Below are 15,528 nucleotides of genomic sequence, written 5' to 3'. Positions count from 1 at the left end.
CAAGCGTATTGTTTTACAAACTCCCAGGGGTCCATGTTGTGCCTGCAATGTGTGAGCAATATTATACATGACTGCAACAGCATTGTGTGTCAACACAATATCTATCTCAAGAGGATAAAATGCTCAACCTTTATGATCGCTATAGCGTGTAATACATTTTGTAGAAAAAAAAGAATATTTAAATAACACGTTTAGGGGACATCTCCTACAAGCGCTAAAGTTGTTTCTACCTTCTTGCCAGAGGCAGTGAAAAAATAAATGAAGGCTAGCGTGGGCGTAAAAAAAAGCTCCCGATTGGGGTGTCGTTCATCACTCGCTCGTAATTACAAGACGGCTTTGATGTCTGGTATAAAGAATAAAGGCAGTGACAGAATGCGCTGCGTGTTTGTGAGGAAGGCACAGTGAGGAGTCCAGACACACTGACAGCCACTAGATGGGAACTCTATAAAGTGGAGAAAGAGGCTTCACTTTACTTGGGACTTGTTCAGTGGCTGGCTACATTTAGCAGATATTATATTTCTACGTAGAGCTGACTACGGTCTAACACAGCAGTATAGGCGACGGAAGCCAACATGATGACATACAATGTAGAAAATATACATATAGATTCTCTGACAAATGACATGAATCTAGTTTCTTCTTCGAGACAATATCGATCCAGGCCAATAATCAATGTGTGAGACACAATATCCTCCTCCTCTAGCATGATGTCAGGACAATCTTCTGCACCATCAGGTCAGATGTCTTGCTGTTGTCATCCATTCTTGTTGCCACACTGACACACCCTGCTGCTGAGTGGCAAGGAGATCGGTATGTGTCCTCGCAAAATACAAAAAGCTTTGGAGAGCAGACATTTACGTGGAATCATTAAGGTAGTGCAGTGACACTAGCCTTTAGTAGCTCCACGAAGAGCTGAAGGGAATAGCCCAAGTCAAGTAAGTCATGTGACAACTCTGGCCAGTATTGAAATCGAAAGACAATATTTGTCTGAAGTTAATGCCCAACTTATACAAATCCATACTTGCATGTTTTGTTATTTTCTGGAGCTGCGCGGTATGCTGCTTAGGGCCCGGCTTGAGAAATGGCAGACAGCACTGTTATTCTAAGTGGAATTAATGTAGGCCCTGAGTGACACGGCCCTTAATGCAGCCAGTGTTTCTGGATGAATACTTGCCCTTTGTTTCATAATGGACTAAATGGATGTGATATGTCATAATGTAGGAGACAGCTTCGACTGAGCTAGCAGGCGTCAAAGGGACTGCTTCCTTACCACAGCTCCTGCTCCAGTGAATTGTCGTGCCAAGATTGTAGTGCGACATATCAATCATAAGCAAAGGTCCAGTGTTGTTGTCCTGACCAAAGCATTGTGGGAATATGGACAAACTGGGGACCCACCATTTTTGAAATCACAACACAGCATAAAATCACAACATGCACACTGCTGTCATGTCCTACTTTTGCCTTCTGCAAAGAAGGGAACACAACTGTGGCACAGCTAGTTCCCGAAAAGGTTGCCCTATTCCTAAGGGACCACATGTGTTGCTGACTTTTTTCAGTACACATAGTACGTTATTTTGCTGACACAAAGGTCCCTCATCTGGCTTACCTTGTAAAGTAGCAGCAGTTTATTCTTGCAGCTCATTTCTTACATGGTAAGCAGACGTTGGCCGTGTTCGAAATCTGTCTTGCCTACTAATAATTACTAAAACGACTTACTGTGTACTAGTCATACTACACTGAACAAAAGTATAAATGCAACATGTAAAGTGTTAGTCCCATGTTTCATGAGCTGAAATAAAAGACCCAGCATTTTTCAATATGCACAAAAATATAATTTCTCTAAAATGTTTGGCACAAATTCGTTTACATCCCTGTTAGTGAGCATTTCTCCTTTACATAATCCATCCAACTGACAAGAGTGGCATATCAAGAAGCTGATTAAACAGCATGATCATTACAAAGGTTGTGCTGGGGACAATAAAAGGCCACTCTAAAATGTGCAGTTTTGTCACATAACACAATGCCACAGATGTCTCAAGTTTAAAGGAGCATGCCATAGGTAGGAATGTCAACTTGAGGTGTTGCCAGAGAATTTAATGTTAATTCCTCTACCATAAGCCACCTTCAACGCCGTTATAGAGAATTTGACATTACGTCCAAGCGGCCTCACAACCGCAGACCACGTGTATGGAGTCATGTGGGTGAGCAGTTTACTGATGTCAACAATATGAACAGTGTCCCATGGTGGCGGTGGGGTTACGGTATGAGCATGTATAAGCTACGGACAACGAACACAATTTCATTTTATTGATGGCAATTTGAATGCATTGAGATACCGTGATGAGATCTTGAGGCCCATTGTTGTGCCATTCATCCGCCACCATCACCTCATGTTTCAGCATGATAAGGCACGACCCCATGTCGCAAGGATCTGTACACAATTCCTGGAAGGTTAAAATGTCCCAGTTCTTCCATGGCCTGCATACTCACCAGAGATGTGTTGCGCTGCATGAGGCAAATGGTGGTCACACCAGATACTGACTGGTTTTCTGATCCACACCCTTACTTTTTTTAAATGTATTTTTGACCAACAGATGCATATCTGTATTCCCAGTCATGTGAAATCCATAGATTAGGGCCTAATTTATTTATTTAAATTGACTGTTTTCCTTATATGAACTGTAACTAAGTAAAATCGTTGAAATTATTGCGTTTATATTTTTGTTCAGTATATTTAGAATGTACTGTTTAGTAAAAAAGTATGCAGTAAGCAACAAATATCAGCATACTACTTATCCAAACTGAGAAGGGGTCATCTAATGCGCAATTTCACTTGTTCCGTGCCATTCGTGCATTTTTGTTCTGTATATCAGCTGTTGTCAAACATATGTGGCTGTGAGAAGACCATTCTCTTCCTCAATAGCGTGCAGCAAATTCTACTAGATCAAAAAACAAAATGAGTATGACATCCTGGCATTTATAGCACACATTTTCTAAATTTCACATACTATAAAACATACAAAAAGTCTACTATTTACAAAGCAAGTATGGGTATTCGGACACAGCCCATGTCTTTTCCTTCAGTTGAGTACTTCCAAAATGAGGTACAGTTTAACAAAATGCATGACAAAGTACAGATCAGGGAACCGTACTGAACCATTCCACGACGAAGAGTATTCTGGGTGATTGTCCTATTCTCAGAAATTACAATATATCATGAAGAGGAAACAGATTTTCTTTCCAGCCTCTTCAATCTAAACATCCCCTATGTAAAGCTTTGACCTTCTCATGACTTCCATCAAACCTCATAGGTTAGGTTTCCCTCCACTTACCATATCCCTTGTTCAAATATCCCCCAATATTCCAATATTACTGGAGCATGGTCTGTAATGGAGCTAAACAGTGCTCTGTTCATAAAGTTTTTCTCATGCATGTTCGAGGTCTTACTCTGGGATGACTTAGCATCAGATCCCAAATGTTAGGTTCGCTCTGTGGCATCAGGGAGCCGGGATGAGAAAAACAGGCCAGCACTCAGAGGACCTACAATTCATCATCCGGCAACACACCTGCTAGTGTTACAGGCAATCACACTCCGGTGTCACATAAGAGCCTTGTCGGAGGTGTGTGGAGCTATAATCGTGCATGGACTGTGGTTTCACCGTAATTAACATAACCCATGTTGACCTGAGGATATCCAGGCCTGGTCTGGTGATAATGCTGTCTGGTCGTTAACCAGAGGAAAGGAAACCCCCTCTCCCGGGTGACGAGAATCCCAGTTGAATAATTGAGGATTCATTAGCAGGTGAACATACCATACTGTACTGTTCACTCCAATGCCATAAGCCACATTCTAAAAAGTCAAATATTATTGCGTTTATGAATGTATCTGTAATGGGAATTTTTATGTTTGTGCTTTTCTTATAACTAATGTCTGTGTTCTATTTATGTACTGTTCTATAAACCAGTTTCTGTGTTCATGCAAGTGGCTGACTGAACGAATCCTCACTATCAATAGCTGCAATTTGGCAGTACGCCCAGAACCTTGTTTTGAGAATGAACGATATCTCAATTTCAAGGTCTCAGCTTTGAGAGAAGAAGCCTCGTGAGGTATTGGTCTGTCACATGTTATGATCCAGTATTGGTCGGTCACACGTATTAAACAAAACGGTAATGATTAAATCATTATGCTAAATCATGCAAATATAACTTGTCTGTGTATAGCCGTATATAAGACAACTGCTGGGACTGCCCAAGCAGAGCTCCCGATTGACATGTGTACTATGGTGCATTGAGTTGGTTGGAAGTTCCCCAGCACGCTGACAATAAACAAAGATTCATATTAAGATTGACCTCGAGTGTCCCTGTGTAAGAATTTCCACATTATGTAAAATCTCATTAGGATCCATCATATCTTTTGTGAGCTAGACCAACTGGCCTTCTGGTGTAGACACATACACTACATGACCAAAAGTATGTGGACACATGCTCATCGAATATCTCGAAAATGGAGTTGGTCCCCCCCTTTACTGTTCTAACAGCCTCCACTCTTCTGGGAAGGCTTTCCACTAGATATTGGGACATTGCTGTGGGGACTTGCTGCCATTCAGCCACTAGAGCATTAGTGAGGTCGGGCACTGATGTTGGGCGATTAGGCCTGGCTCGCAGTCGGCGTTCCAATTCATCCCAAAGGTGTTAGAAGGGGTTGAGGTCAGGGTTCTGTGCAGGCCAGTCAAGTTCTTCCACACAAAAAAAAGGTTTCTGTATGGACCACAATTTATGCACGGGGCATTGCCATGCTGAAACAGGATAGGGCCTTCCCCAAACTGTTGCCACAAAGTTGGAAGCACAGAATCGTCTAGAATGTCATTGTATGCTGTAGCATTAAGATTCCCTTCACTGAAACTAAGGGGCCTAGCCCGAACCTGGCATCTGTCGGACTGTCAGATGGTGAAGTGTGATTCAATACTTCAGAGAACCCGTTTCCACTGCTCCAGAATCCACGTGCGGCGAGCTTTACACCACTCCTGCCGACGCTTGGCATTGCGCATGGTGATCTTAGGCTTGTGTGAGGCTGCTCGGCCATTAAACCCATTTCATGAAGCTCCTGACGAACGTAGCTTCCAGGGGCAGTTTGGAACTCGGTAGTGAGTGTTGCAACCGAGGACAGCACTCGGCAGTCCCGTTCTGTGAGCTTGTGTGGCCGTTGCTCCTAGATGCTTTCACTTCACAATAACAGCACTTACAGTTGACCAGGGCAGGTCTAGCAGGGCAGAAATTTGACAAACTGACTTGTTGGAACAGTGGCATCCTATGATGGTGACACATAGAAAGTCACTGAGCTCTTCAGTAAGGACATTCTCCTGCCATGGCTGTGTGCTCGATTTTATGCACCTGTCAGCAACGGGCGTGACTGAAAAAGCCAAATTCACTAATTTAAATTTACAGCAGTGTACATGAGGAGAACAGAAATGGACATACAGATGAACAATCTTAATTTGAGGCACTTTGCTCCAGCAGGAAAATAATCCTGCAGCAACAGGAATTTGAAAGTGGAAATTACAAACTTCAGAAACTTTTTAAACCTCAAATACACTACAAGTGTGAAACTTGCTGCATTGCAGTAAAGTTCTCCTGCAACAGGATGATCAAATTAAGATCCTAACACGATTACAATGGCAGGTCAGTTCTTCATGGTTGCTTGCGCACTAAGAAAGTCTGGTCAGCACAAACTATGTGACGTGTCCTCTACTTACGACACACCACAGCCCACTCCAGTTGACACGCTGGACCCTGAGCCAAACTATACACTGATCTTATCTCCACCTGAACTGTTTCCTTATATAGTCATTGGGGCCTGGCAAGACAACATAGGACCGAAGCAAGAGTCTCATGTAAACGGCCGGTAAAGAAACACACTCTGCCATTGTTCACTTCTAACATGCTGACCACACCGCTCGCATAGCGTGCGTTGCAAAATAAATTCAAACATACATGTTTTAGCATTGCCAAGCGCTAAAATAGAAGTCAGTTCTATTTGTGACGCTGAACGTGGTGCAAGTCCAGCCTCTCCCATCTCCTCATTGGTTTATAGAAGCAGATACCCACATGCCATCTTCTCATTGGCTATACCCACGTGGGTGATTGAAAGATGAACGGAGTTTGGTCGTTCGTCGTGGTAACTATGAAAGTTAGATGCCAATTGCCATATAAAGTCCTAAGAAGAAAAAGCCTGGAAGGAGGAGAGATGACTAGAAACGATTCGGTTGACCGTTTTATGTGTGGGTTGTCGGAGTAGAGGACCTTGTGCATTTCAGGTAAAATAACAACTCAACGTTTATATCCCAGGACAAATTAGCTAGCAACAGCAAACTAGTTAAATAGGACAAATTAGCTAGCAACTGCAAGCTAGCTAGCTAAATTGCCATAAAATATGTAATGCTTTTCGACCTGTCCCCGAATTAATATAATTGGTTCAGAGTTTGTTTTGATATTTTAACCTGCGTGTCGTGACCGCGTTTGGTGTGGGGGGACAAAATCAATTTGCGCACGATGGCGCGCAACCGGTTTGGGTACGGTGTAAGGAACCGAATAAAAGTGTAAATAGAAGAATAGTCACTCCACCTGTCACGTTTGAGATCTTACGCCATGACACACTTCGGAAGACAGTGGCGCAATATGTGACAAATGACAATGAGCGTGAAAGTGTTCTGCGGGTGTTGGAACATGTTAGGATGGTAAACGTCACCACAGCGTCCGGAACAACGATATTGCCAGAGAGCGTTATTAGACCGGGCTGTCGCAAGGGGTTGATGTATGTCTCCGCTCACTACCGTCAGCACTGGATAAAAGTCAAGATGAAGGTATAGGCAAAAGCCCATAAAAGTCCCCACACACTGGAGTCGGATGTCATTGGCTGCCCATAACAGTCCCCTTGATGGAGGTATTACTTTGACTTGAGTGATACCTTACATATTTTCTCAACTGCCAGACTGCCGTGGACTCCCAGAGGAAATCTGACTAATAGATTGCTGAATTTGCTCTGATAGTGCATTTTACATTTGCCTTTTAATTCCTCTGAAGCTGATATAATCAATGATCAGTGAACTGTGAAATTATCATAGAGGACAGTATATATAAACGCCCCTCCATATTTATTTGGACAGTGAAGCTAAAACATTTAATTTGGCTCTATACTCCAGAATTTTGGATTTGATATCAAATGTTCTATATGAGACGACAATACAGAATGTCACCTTTTATCTGAGAGTATATTCATACGCATCTGTTTTACCGTTTAGAAAGTAAAGCACTTTATGCATCTAGTCCCCCCATTTGAAGGTGTCAAAAGTATTTGGACAAATTCCCTTCATAGTGCATTACATTTTGTCAAAAGTATTTAGTCCCATATTCCTAGCACACAATTACTATATTAAGCTTGTGACCCTACAAACTTGTTGTATTCATCTCTCAAGCCGTGAAACGTGATTCCAATGTAAACTGATGATTGAGGCTACTTCTTTGATTGAGATTTCAACACCCAAGGACTGACTGAAGGTCAACTCGTTACAAAAAGTCACTGCATTGATTCTTGTCTGTAGATACAGTTGAAGTCAGAAGTTTACATATACTTAAGTTGGAGTCATTAAAACTCGTTTTTCATTTCTTGTTAACAAAGTATAGTTTTGGCAAGTCGGTTAGGACATCTCCTTTGTGCATGACACAAGTCATTTTTCCAACAATTGTTTACAGACAGATTATTTCACTTATAATTCACTGTGTCACAATTCCAGTGGGTCAGAAGTTTACATACACTAAGTTGACTGTGCCTTTAAACAGCTTGGAAAATTCCAGAAAATGATATCATGGCTTTAGAAGCTTCTGAAAGGCTAATTGACATCATTTGAGTCAATTGGAGGTGTACCTGTGGATGTATTTTAAGGCCTACCTTCAAACTCAGAGCCTCTTTGCTTGACATCATGGGAAAATCTAAATAAATCAGACAAGACCGCAGAATAAAAATTGTAGACCTCCACAAGTCTGGTTCATACTTGGGAGCAATTTCCAAACGCCTGAAGGTACCATGTTCATCTGTACAAACAACAGTACGCAAGTATAAACACCATGGGACCACGCAGCTGTCACACCGCTCAGGAAGGAGATGTGTTCTGTCTCCTAGAGATGAACGTACTTTGGTACGAAAAGTGCTAATCAATCCCAGAACAACAGCAAAGGACCTTGTGAAGATGCTGGAGGAAACAGGTACAAAAGTATCTATATCCACAGTAAAACGAGTCCTATATCGACATAACCTGAAAGGTAGCTCAGCAAGGAAGAAGCCACTGCTCCAAAACCGCCATAAAAAAGCCAGACTACAGTTTGCAACTGCACATGGGGACAAAGATCATACTTTTTGGAGAAATGTCCTCTGGTCTGATGAAACAAAAATAGAACTGTTTGGCCATAATGACCATTGTTATGTTTGGAGGAAAAAGGGGGACGCTTGCAAGCCGAAGAACACCATCCCAACCATGAAGTACGGGGGTGGCAGCATCATGTTTTGGGGGTGCTTTGCTGCAGCAGGGACTAGTGCACTTCACAAAAGAGATGGCATCATGAGGAAAGAAAATTATGTGAATATATTGAAGCAACATCTCAAGACATCAGTCAGGAAGTTAAAGCTTGGTCACAAATGTGTCTTCCAAATGGACAATGACCCCAAGCATACTTCTAAAACAGTGGCAAAATGGCTTAAGGAAAACAAAGTCAAGGTATTGGAGTGGCCATCACAAAGCCCTGACCTCAAGCCTATAGAAAATGTGTGGGCAGAACTGAAAAAGCATGTGCTTTATTGTGGGAAGCTTGTGGAAGGCAACCTGAAATGTTTGACCCAAGTTAAACAATATAAAGGCAATGCTACCAAATACTAATTGAGTGTATGTAAACTTGTGATGTAAAGTGGTGATCCTAACTGACCTAAAACAGGGAATTTTTACTAGGATTAAATGTCAGGAATTGTGGAAAACTGAGTTTAAATATATTTGGCTTGTCATGTCCTGACCAGTAGAGGGTGTAGTTGGGTCAGGACGTGGCAGAAGAGTCTGGGTGTTTGTGTTGTTTCATTAATTTTGGCCGTGTGACTTCCAATCAGGCACAGCTGTAGAGGGTTGTGGCTGATTGGGAGTCACACATAAGTGGCCTACTTTGCCTTTTGGGGTTGTGGGGAATTGTTGTGTGCACTGCTGCGTTTTGTTTGAGCCTGCCACGATGTTGTGAGTATTGTTTGTTGTTTTGTTTGTTTCAAGTGGATGCTCTACTCCTTTTTTTTTAACATTAAAAAATATGAGTATCCATACTTCCGCTGCGCCTTGGTCCTATTTCACTGAAGACAACTGTGACAGAATTCCTCACCAACACACGACCAAGCAGCGGAAGAAGGCTGGCGAGGTAAGAGAGACCGAGAGGCACCCCCAATAATTTTTTAGGGGGGGGCACAAGGGGAGTGTTGCGGGGCAAGAATGGAGCCCCAGGCCAGCTCCCCGCACTAGCTTGGAGGTGCGTGGTCACAATCGGGTACGCCCAGTACCAGCACCACGCACCAGGCTTCAAGTGCGTGAACCCAGCCTCGCCAGTCAACAGTCGTCAGAGCTGCCCGCCAGTCAACAGTCGTCAGAGCTGCCCGCCAGTCAACAGTCGTCAGAGCTGCCCGCCAGTCAACCATTACCAGAGCTGCCCGCCAGTCAACAGTCGTCAGAGCTGCCCGCCAGTCAACAGTCGTCAGAGCTGCCCGCCAGTCAACAGTCGTCAGAGCTGCCCGCCAGTCAACAGTCGTCAGAGCTGCCCGTCAGTCAACAGTCGCCAGAGAGGTCAGACTGCACTGAACTGCCGGAGCGGCCAGACTGCCCTGAACTGCCGGAGCGGCCAGACTGCCCTGAACTGCCGGAGCGGCCAGACTGCCCTGAACTGCCGGAGCGGCCAGACTGCCCTGAACTGCCGGAGCGGCCAGACTGCCCTGAACTGCCGGAGCGGCCAGACTGCCCTGAACTGCCGGAGCGGCCAGACTGCCCTGAACTGCCGGAGCGGCCAGACTGCCCTGAACTGCCCGGAGCGGCCAGACTGCCCAGACTGTCCGGAGCTGCCAGACTGCCCAGACTGTCCGGAGCTGCCAGACTGCCCAGACTGTCCGGAGCTGCCAGACTGCCCAGACTGTCCCGAGCTGCCAGACTGCCCAGACTGTCCCGAGCTGCCAGACTGTCCCGAGCTGCCAGACTGTCCCGAGCTGCCAGACTGTCCCGAGCTGCCAGACTGTCCCGAGCTGCCAGACTGCCCAGACTGTCCCGAGCTGCCAGACTGCCCAGACTGTCCCGAGCTGCCAGACTGTCCCGAGCTGCCAGACTGCCCAGACTGTCCCGAGCTGCCAGACTGCCCAGACTGTCCCGAGCTGCCAGACTACCCAGACTGTCCCGAGCTGCCAGACTGTCCCGAGCTGCCAGACTGTCCCGAGCTGCCAGACTGTCCCGAGCTGCCAGACTGCCCAGACTGTCCCGAGCTGCCAGACTGCCCAGACTGTCCCGAGCTGCCAGACTGCCCAGACTGTCCCGAGCTGCCAGACTGCCCCGAGTTGCCAGACTGCCCAGACTGTCCCGAGCTGCCAGACTACCCAGACTGTCCCGAGCTGCCAGACTGTCCCGAGCTGCCAGACTGTCCCGAGCTGCCAGACTGTCCCGAGCTGCCAGACTGCCCAGACTGTCCCGAGCTGCCAGACTGCCCAGACTGTCCCGAGCTGCCAGACTGCCCAGACTGTCCCGAGCTGCCAGACTGCCCCGAGTTGCCAGACTGCCCCGAACTGCCAGAGTGGCCCGACTGCCGGGAAAGGCCAGAACCGGAGCCACCTCCTGATATAGGTGGGTTGGGGAGGGGGGGTGTAGCACAGTGCCGTCGACGGCAGCCACCCTCCCTTCCCTCCCTTTAGTAGAGGGGAATTTTTGTTTTGTTGTTTGGGGTTGTTTTTGTTTTTGGGTTTTGTTTTAAAGGTGCTTCCGGGGTTAGCACCTTTAAGGGGGGGGTACTGTCATGTCCTGACCAGTAGAGGGTGTAGTTGGGTCAGGACGTGGCAGAAGAGTCTGGGTGTTTGTGTTTCATTAATTTTGGCCGTGTGACTTCCAATCAGGCACAGCTGTAGAGGGTTGTGGCTGATTGGGAGTCACACATAAGTGGCCTACTTTGCCTTTTGGGGTTGTGGGGAATTGTTGTGTGCACTGCTGCGTTTTGTTTGAGCCTGCCACGATGTTGTGAGTATTGTTTGTTTCAAGTGGATGCTCTACTCCTTTTTTTTTAACATTAAAATATGAGTATCCATACTTCCGCTGCGCCTTGGTCCTATTTCACTGAAGACAACTGTGACATGGCTAAGGTGTATGTAAACTTCCGACTTCAACTGTAGTTATGTGGCATGTTCATATTAATTGTCATGGGGGATCAATAAAATAAATAAATAATATATACAGTCTGACAGGGAGAGCAATCTAACACAATATTAGGAACTACTATGCATTTCAATTTGCAATCCAAGTTCCATTATTTGCTGTGTCTTGGTGGTGGGAGCATTTGTTTACTATAATACTTCCCGAGAGGCAGTCAGTCGTCCTCTGCTTTAAACAACAATCCCCATGTTTATTCCGAGTTGAAATGAGGATGAACTACCGACTATCCCTTGGCAGAAGGTAATGAAGTAAACTTACACAACGAGAGGGGGAGTTGAATTCAAACGAGAGAGTCCTGCAGACTGGCCAATGGTGGATTTGATAGGTGTTGGAACAATCACGTGGAGGACGCCGTCGTGAGATCGTTTGACCTGCTCTCTTGCCGTGGCACCGACATCACAGGCGCACCTTCTTTTCCCAGAACATTCCTGAGATTTTGGAGAGCCGGATCTGATCGCCCGCCGATAGACAGCTGTTACGGCGGCTTCGTAATGAGCCACTCAGAAGCACATCTGCTCATGTTTGGGGATGAGCCTCGCTAACTTTCCATATCACTTTTTTCAGACTCAGAAGAGGCAAAAACATGTCAGGTAAGGCTTAATGACAGCAAAATGATTGATTGGGAGCGAAGCCAGATCTGGTGCAGAGGCTTGAAATAATTCCAACCTACATCGGCACCGAGGCAAGCCGTGAAGTTATGTTCAACTGTTGCATCCATTAATATTGCAAATGCCCACCTCTCAGTCAGATGGAGAAATGCTGCTGGTGAGTCCCAAGGGGATGGAGATGTCTCTCAGAGACAGACAACTGGTAAGGTTTTGTGTTTTAAATTGGAGACAATCCTCTGGTACTAGTCCAGAATACCACTGCCTGTCATCTCCACCTGCCAAACAATTCTGGGCGCAACAGTGGACACACTTACACTGAGCCTGGCCCTAGAACATTTTAGAGGCAAGACTATAAATAAGCCCCCCCCCCCCCCCCCCCCACACACACAATAAGCCCCCCCCCCCCCACACACACACACAGGCAACATGTGCCATTATTGTTATCAGGGAACATCAGAGCGCTGCTGTCACTGCTCAACGAAGCAGGTGAGTGCACAGCAAAAACACAGACAGCATACCTTCAGAATGCCAAGCTGATTTATCTGATGAGGCAAGATTCTCTTTGCAGGGTAGCAGACAGCAAAAGATCCCACGCATACAATGAGGCCACTTTCCTTATAGAATGTTGAAGAAGTACATGAGGCCACATACAGCTTAGTTGAGGCATGGCAAACTGACGACTCAAAAGGAGGCATTTGCCTATACAACATGAGGAAAGGAGGGAATCTATTTGGCATCGTCTCGACTGTCAATCTGAATATTAACCTTTTTAAGTCCAGCTCTTTGGAGATGGCATGCAAATGCTTAGTGCCAGAAAAATACCACCTCCACTGACAACCACTGGATCTTCTGTGTCTGTGTCGGCATCCCTAGGTCTAGCTTGGAGGAAGGGAGATTTTCAAAAGGAGTAAACTGAGGTGCCCTTGGGACACATTCTGAAACCCAGACACAGTTTACGTTTCCTGAGGAGTAATACATTCCCCTTGGACCTCTCACAGATATAAAGATTTGCAAATGATCCAACACATATGGTAGCAGACAGTAGAATACAATACAACCACTGCCAAACAATGGGTCTCTCAAATTACTTTTCTTCATTTGTGTTGTGTCCGATGTACAAAGTCGATAGAAGATGGGTATTTCAACCACACTCTTGACCACCTAATGGGAAAGGCTCATTTTATCTCACACATACGCCATGGAAAATGGCCGTAGAAACAAATAAATGCATCCATTCGTTCCTATTTGCGGTCTCAAACATAAATAGGCTTTAAGATTGCAGTCTGAGAGAGAATTATGTCATTGCTGTTATTTAATAAAACAGCAGCCTCTAGTTCGATGTTGCTGGCTGTGAGGATGGCAGTGGAATGGCTCTGGATAGGAAGGCTGGTCATTGAATATACACTGCACAAAAATATAAACACAACATACAACAATTTTAAGATTTTACAGTCAATTGAAATAAATAAATTACGCTCTAATCTATGGACTTCACATGACTGGGAATACAGATATGCATCTGTTGGTCACAGACACCTTTAAAAAAAAGTAGGGGCGTGAATCAGAAAAGCAGTCAGTATCTGGTGTGACCACCATTTGCCTGTTGCAGCACGACAAATCTGCTTCGCATAGCTGTTGATTGTGGCCTGTGGAATGTTGTCTCACTCCTCTTCAATGGCTGTGAGACGTTGCTGGATATTGGCAAGAACTGGAACACGCTGCCAAACATGCTCAATGGGTGACATGTCTGCAGGTCATGGAAGAACTGGGACATTTTCAGCTACCAGGAATTGTGTACAGATCCTTGCGACATGTGGCCGTGCATTATCATGCTGAAACATGAGGTGATGGCGGCGGATGAATGGCACAACAATGGGCCTCAGGATCTCGTCACGGTAGCTTTGCATTCAAATTCACATCGATAAAATGCAATTGCGTTCATTGTCCGTAGCTTATGCCTTCCCATAACATAACCCCACCACCATCAACGTTGACATCAGCAAACCGCTCACCCACACGACGCTCACCCTGGTGAGGACGACGAGCATGCAGATGAGCTTACCTGAGACGGTTTCTGACAGCTTGTACAGAAATTCTTTGTTTGTGCAGTTTCATCAGCTGTCCGGGTGGCTGGTCCGCAGGTGAAGAAACCGGATGTGGAGGTCCTGGGCTGGCATGGTTATACATGGTTTGTGGTTGTGAAGCCGGTTGGACATAATTCCAAATTCTCTAAAACTACATTGGAGGCGGCTTATGGTAGAGAAATTAACATTCAATTCTCTGGCAACAGCTCTGGTGGACATTCCTGCAGTCAGAATGCCAATTGCATGCTCCTTCAAAACATCTGTTGCATTGTGTTGTTTGACAAAACTGCCCATTTTAGAGTGGCCTTTTATTGTCCCAAGCACAAGTTGCACTGGGTAATGATCTTGCTGTTTAATCAGCTTCTTGCTATTCCACACCTGTCAGGTTGATGGATTATCTTGGCAAAGGTCAAATGCTCACTAACAGGGATGCAAACAAATTTGTACCAAAAATGTGAGAAATAAAAATGTTGTACATACAGTATGAAACATTTCTGGGATCTTTTATTTCAGCTCATGAAACAAGGAACCAACACTTTACAGGTTGCGTTTATATTTTAGTTTAAATATATTTACGTGAACCCCGGCCACATTGGCAACTCATTTTCTCTACCACTGGGCCCAACTGTTCATGCAATTGCCTTGGTTATTAAAGCAATGTACAGGATTCTGACAACTTATGACATTTCCTGTCAGAACTATCAGTCCTTTTGGTCTATAAATTATTTATTCTACTTTTATAGCGCTATTGATTACATGAAAAAATCTCATTGCGCTGTAAAGCACAACACAAACTAAGCAATTTATAAACAACATTATTAATTAGATCGACGGCTTGAGAAAGTTCATGGCATGATTGAGGTCCCCGGAAATGCACATCTTTGCCACTGTTTAAATGCATTGCTTTAGAGGTCAGCACGAGGCCCATTCCAGCTGAAGTAGCCTAAACTGTGGTGGCAGAGATAGAGAAGACCAGTGGGCGTTAGGCTAACAGTCAAACTGTGTTTCAACTATTTCCCATGTTGCCTGGGAAGATGTCCCAAAACAGTGTTAGTCACTAATGAAGCACAGATGGTGAATCAGAGCAAAACCGGGCTTTATCATTAGCGTTCACTGATGTCAAATAGGGGACCATTACATACGAAAAGACATAACTGGTCAACAAAATGCTGTGATCACCAAAATCTTAGACATAGCAGGATATTTGGCTTAGTTCATGAACTGTAAGCAATGTTTTGTTTGTGCTTTGAAGTTTCCAATATACAACTTTTCCAGACAAGATACAGACCATTGTTTAGAGGCTGCACCAGACGAAATTGTGTTCTTATCTTAGAACACTTGAAACACTCAAGTCGT

At 44.9% G+C, this 15,528-nt stretch overlaps 1 protein-coding gene across 4 annotated transcripts in view; it reads right to left on the bottom strand.

Moving 5' to 3' along the window:
• LOC115198252 (Kv channel-interacting protein 4) overlaps positions 1-15,528 on the bottom strand; it is a 254,968-nt gene that overhangs the window by 29,612 nt on the left and 209,828 nt on the right. The window lies entirely within an intron of this gene.

The sequence above is a fragment of the Salmo trutta genome, chromosome 8, assembly GCF_901001165.1.
Source record: "Salmo trutta chromosome 8, fSalTru1.1, whole genome shotgun sequence".
NCBI classification, from domain to species: domain Eukaryota; kingdom Metazoa; phylum Chordata; class Actinopteri; order Salmoniformes; family Salmonidae; genus Salmo; species Salmo trutta.
Note: the sequence above shows the minus strand (reverse complement) of the source record. Positions and strands in the feature narration are given on the sequence as shown.